General features: G+C 36.1%; 1 long non-coding RNA gene across 1 annotated transcript in view; it reads left to right on the top strand.

The window, feature by feature from the left end:
* Window positions 1–5,225, top strand: part of LOC107593702 (uncharacterized) — an 11,845-nt gene extending 6,620 nt beyond the window's left edge. Inside the window, exon 3 of the long non-coding RNA XR_001610112.1 lies at window positions 5,162–5,225. This is a non-coding gene — a long non-coding RNA (uncharacterized lncRNA). The remainder of the gene's footprint in view (window positions 1–5,161) is intronic.
* Window positions 5,226–6,195: the final 970 nt, after the last annotated feature.

Raw genomic sequence — 6,195 nt, 5'->3', positions numbered from 1 at the left:
TTTTTTTTCTCTCACCCGCTCTCTGACTGTGTACAAGTGAAACAATTTTTTTTGCAAGTATACAACAAATAGGCATGGGCCGGTATGAGATTTTGACGGTATGATAACCTTAAGCAAAAGTATCACGGTATTGTCGTTACAGCTCTAAAGTGTGTTATTTTTAAATGACTGGGTAAAAAAAAAAAAAACTTTTTTCCGCTGAACACAATATATTTTGTTTTTGAGCAACATGCAGAATATTAGGAACAGTATAATTTGTTTATTTTTTCTTTGATTTGTTTGCTAAAAAGAAGTAAAATAAAGACTGACATCTTTATTTAACCTAAATCTGTAATTACAGTTATTTAATTTTAGTTATATAATTCATATAATGATATATATCATTTCACATCATTTAGTTATAGAATTTCATATACATAATTGAATTTAATAATAACTCAATTTGAAGCAAAAACAGAATGTTCTGTTCTGACTAGCTTTGTGAAATTATATTAAATGCTTGAACGAAGCAAACAGCAGAAGCTCTGAATGAGACGCAGATTCACTCTCTGACAGCAGGAGGCGCTCATAGAACACCAGATACGGCGTTTCCTTGGTTACTGCTGCAAACAAAGCAGCACTGCGCTGAAACACTGCTTTAATATGAACTATACAGAGACGAGATGAAAAGAAAATACCACATAAACTTTTCTGAAGACAGTCAGTTCCCCTCAGAAACACATTCATATAAACCCCCAAATCAACATTGAGGATTTTCTTCCAATAGTTTGTGCATCATTAACAGTGAGTGATCTGCCTGCTACAGTATTTTTCTCTGTGCGTCCGTCTTCAGCGTCTCTGGCCTGTGTTAACGGGCGTTTACAGACTTCATATTTTCACATACATGACATTTTGGAAAATTATTGCATTGCAACGCAGTTAGTGCAAGTCCAGAACAGAGACGAGCTGCAATAAGACAAAAAACGGCCGGTTGCCGATCGCGTGAGTTCCAGGGGAAGCTTCTTAAGTTCGGTCATCCTACACACACGTGACTGACCGCTCGCTTGCACCAACAGGAGGAGTGTCCTGTTACTCTCTACACTGCACTCAACCTGAGGGATTCCTACACTTCAGTCTTTGAGGAGGCATGAAAAACAGCGCATACCGCAGGAACGGTATAACGGAAAATATTAGCGGTTTTGAAACCATGACATTTTTTAAAAATCGCGGTATACCTTGAAACCGGTAATCGGCACATGCCTAAACATAAATGTGTTATCATAATGCACAGGAGTCACTGAAGTTACTGTGTGCTTCAGCAGCACTCTGAACTGCTGATGTGCCATTATCTCCAGGGTACAGGGTAATTATTTTGTGTACATTTCAAAAAGAAGAAATACCAAATACCAATTTTCCATTATGAAAAGATGCCCATGCAATCATTATGAAGCAAAAACTTGTCTGTCTTTTAAAAGAAAAAGACTCTTTGAATTGTATTCATGAGTTACTGGATATCTCATCTTTGTAAATTTTGCCCCCAGCTGGGTTCTCGTCTCCTATTCTCTCACTCTCATTCAACCCCTTCACTCTATCTGCTCTCTTTTTCCTGTCACTCTCTCTCTTTTTCATATATCCTGATGAAATTATGAAATATTAAACATACTTTTTTGGTCCATTTTCCTGCCTTCCTCCAGTTGCTTTGTGAGTTTCTTACTGCAAGGCAAAAAGAAGACTGGCATGTCATGACACAATTGCACTGAAAAATGCACACACACACACACACACATAAAGTGTGAATTCTAAGGGTCACAAACAGTATATTTGGATTTAAACATACTGAAGCAATGACTGGAACTTTCTCAGCCAGTGTAGACTGAGAGAAATGAAATATTCAGCAATCTAAATGTAAATGTAAGAGAAATTTATTGTTGGGTTTTCTGCACAATTACAGCATGCTAAATTTATTGGCTGTCCCTGCTGATAGTGAGACAGAAAGAGAGCTAACTTGAGAAAGGGCAAGAGACGAGCCGCAACGAAAGCATGACATGAATCAATCAACACTACAATTTTTTTGTTACTTTATATACATGAATACATACTATGTCCATAATGTACATTAGAGCCCATGAGTTCACATTTTCCATTACTTTAGAACACATTCTGCGGATCCATTACTATGAATCAATGGTTCTCAACTGGTGGGTTGCCTGGGACCACCTTTCACCTCCATTGCACCGTCATTGGTCGCCGTTGTGGTTCAGTGGGTTCTGAAGCAAAACCAGTTGAGAACCACTGCTCTAAATTACATTACAGCCAAGCTCTCAGAACTTCATTTCACACACAAGTTGGAACTTAAATGGATAGTTCGGCCAAAGATGAAAATGTTGCCCATAACGTTGTTCCTATGCCATTTCAAGCTTATATTATTTTCTTTCTTCTGTGGAAAGGTCATGTTAAGAAGCACAAGAGTCACATGTACTGCTGTTGAGATACTGTGGCAATAGCCTGGCAGTATAAATCACCATCCAGATGGGTTATATAGAAAAGAACAGCTCGGAAATTTTACTTAACATAATTTTTTAGTTATTCACAAGAAAGACTATCAGAAGGATTTGGAAATTAATGAACATCAGCATATGATGACAAAGTGTTTATTTTTAGCTAAACTACTTTACAAAAAATGTAATTAAATTAAAATAGAAACCTGTTATTTTTGCCATGAACTGCACAGGTTGAACAATAGGCAAAATTATGAATATTTTGGAATACTGACGCTTTGGTTTTATATTACAGTTCATTTTCTAAATGTCTCTTGAATGTGGTCAGCACAAATCATGTTGGGAAGTGTTCTTTCTTCTCTTTTAGTCGATAAGCCTATTCATTTTGATTAAGCACAATTGCACGGTTAGTTGCAATTTATTATTTGCATTTAGCATTGTTTTTCCTGCTGTCTGTGACCCTATCAAAACAAAACAAACTTAGGTAGGTACATGATTCTGTGCTTCCCTCCTATAAGCAGACTTTTAATGAGTCTCATTATACTGAATTCAGCTATGCAAACACCAAGAGAGACATACTGAACTACCATCCATCAGAAGCTGATAACAAAACACCTACAGACCCTCTAAAATCAGGTCACATGCACACATACTCACAGACACACAACCATTAAATACAGACACAAACACACACAAGACAGAAAAGAGAATCTGCAGTTGAAAGGCTGGGATTCCAGTGGTTGAATTTCATTCCGGCTGGCTTTATGTGCCCTGACTCCGACTGGGAATTTCATTACAGAAAACCACTCCTGTGAGAGACAACCCCAGGTTAGACATCCAATAAGGTGAGTGTGTGGGTGTGAGAATCTGTGCTTGTGTGTGTGTTTATTGCAGGCCCAGTGACACTCAGTAAAAATACATAAAGTGAAGGTCAGAACACAAGTAACCTAGACGTTTTCCTTTGCGTCATCTAACGCTCCCTTAAAGTTAATCTTTAATAACAATAGTAATTTAATAACGCTGTTAAATGCTATTTAGCAAATGCCAAAATTTATATTTATTTTTCAGACTGTACATACTGTTTTTAAGTCTTAATTTACTTGAACCATTTTAATGATCCATTTTAGCTTTTGTTGTCTCATTTTAAATTTATTTTGACAAAATAGTATAGATTTTTAATATCAGCAATTTAATGGTTATTGGCCATAACAAGAAAATAATTGCTTATTGTACTGACTATATATGTAATGTAAGTGCATCCCTATACAACAGAATCTCTTTCAATCAAAGCTGATGTGTTCTATACACTGAAAGTGAATGGTATTTTAATCAAGTCTGCAGGTGTGCCATATGCATGAGGGCTGAGTTAGCAGAATATAGTCCTCCTTGCACGTCTTACTACCTCTGAAATAAAGTATTGCCCACACACACTGAATCAATGGCTATGTTTGCATTATCCCCCTGCTCCTCTGACCTATTGCTCTGAAACATCCCGTATTACCCAGACGGAGGAAGCCTCTCATCCCTTGTCAATTCGCCACAGAGCAAAGTCCTGCATATGAACAATTTTGGACTTTATCCAGATGAGCATATTGCCTCATCCTGAAAATATATTATTTATCTGCTGTGGGGAATAATACCAGGTTATGATTCTTCATGATTAATGGCAGTTTTGGCTATTCCCTTAAACCTCATACAACACAAAAACCACTGCCTTGAAAAACAAGAAGATATAAGTGGGAAAAAATAAATTTTATTTTTCAGAATACTGCCTTTTTTTTATATATATATCTCAGTGGTAACATTAAATACTATGATTAGAAGAAAAATATTCTTCTTTTCATAAACCTCTTGTAAAAAAAAAAACCCAAAAAAACAAAAATCAATAAATAAAATAAAATAAGAAATAACACTCAACAGTTGAATCAGATTTGACATTCTATGGATGCACCAACATTAAAATTATGGCTGATACCTATATATATATATCTTTTTTTCATGATTTAGCTGATAAAGATAAACAGCTATATTAAAATTATATTTTGTCTAAATAAATTTTTAAAAAAAATAACAAGGCACTATGCAACCCTCTCAGCAAACCAATCACCTTTTGATGGGCCAAAAAAGTGATTTTTTTATTCTTCTATGTAAAGTGAGAGGTTTAATTTTTGTCTGTTTTCTAAGAACACTAAAAGTACTTGAATAAAGCGGTCAGCCACTTGACAGCTTAAAATCATGCAGAGAAATCACCTAAGATGGTGTGAAAGATAGGAACAAGTTCAAAGCATCTCATTGTTAAGCTGATTATGAATCACCAAACAGCCAGGGGTAATGCAGACTAAAGCGTGAATTTTCCATTCAGAGCACATGTATCTTTCAATTACTGCAGGAGTGAGTATGAATTTGTAACACTACATAATTACACTGCAGGTCATGCTCACTCTCACTGCATAAATATAACCTGGGAATGAACAATGGCAATTTCCATTCCACTGTTCATTATCAGGCTAATATAAAGTTGTTCTTAGTCTTACAGGACCAAATGTGCAGCTACAAAGAGATTGTGATTGGTGTGCACTGTAGAACCACTGCTGTTGTGTTTAAGAACTTCTACTTGGCTAATCAGGGTGCACATTGAATATGAAATTCATCACTAATGAATTACTGCCAAAGATTAATACAAGGTAATGTAAGACTTGAAGAACATCAGACACGTTGATCTTCTGAGATATGGACAATATAAACACAATGTTTTAACATAAAGACATCGGTTTCCACATCTCACTGAGAGAAGATGTAGGAAAACTTCTCACCTCATCCACTTCCTTCCCCTCACCCATCCTTCCCAGTCAACACGTGAGATCATGCGATGATCACAGTGACATCACACGATCCTCATACTGTGATCCTCACGGTGTGAGTAGTATATGAAATCATTGTGAGTTCACACGATCCTCATACTGTGATCCTCACGGTGTGAGTAGTATATGAAATCATTGTGAGTTCACATGATCCTCATACTGTGATCCTCACGTATGATCCTCACAATGAATATGAATTCATTGTGAGTTCAAATGATCCTCGTACTCTGATCCTCACAGTGTGAGTAGTATGTGAGCTCATTGTGATTTTCAAATTTTGAGCAGGTTGAGAGAAGGCAGTTCAAATATTAGTCACCGGGATAAGATCATCTACATCTTGGTTAAGATTACTAAAAGTTTCGCACCTACAGCACACATTACATCCATTGCTGCAGAAATGCAGATATGTTCTACATGTCTAAACTATATAGAGATAAACCTTATAAACTGCTTGATTTTGTGTAACAACTGAACATATAATCTGCATATACAATAAACTATAGTATTAATTTAGATCTCTCTACAGAAAGGTTTTGTAGGTTTTAATAAAATGTTATTTAATAACATTAGTAAGCTAAATAAGAATATTTCTAGTATGTGCCTCAGGCTTGCAAAGTATCGTCAACTCCTTTATGAGCATCAATGGTAATCCTCTGCAAACTTTCAACATTTCGACGGTCAGCAAACTTTGGCTGTGCGTCTTGCGTCATTAGCCTGGAACTAAAGTTCAATTCAGTTCGGTTACTTCCTATGAACAGGCACAAAGAACAATTTGTTCAGAAATCGAACATCAAATTTGAAGCAAAAGCAATAATTAAAGCATATATCGTTAAGGAGTGGCAACAAAAATGGGATAC

Source organism: Sinocyclocheilus grahami, unplaced genomic scaffold (assembly GCF_001515645.1).
Source record: "Sinocyclocheilus grahami isolate Dianchi unplaced genomic scaffold, SAMN03320097.WGS_v1.1 scaffold175.1, whole genome shotgun sequence".
In the NCBI taxonomy this organism is placed as follows: Eukaryota; Metazoa; Chordata; class Actinopteri; order Cypriniformes; family Cyprinidae; genus Sinocyclocheilus; species Sinocyclocheilus grahami.
The sequence above is the reverse complement of the archived record's forward strand: the minus strand, read 5'-3'. Positions and strand labels throughout refer to the sequence as shown.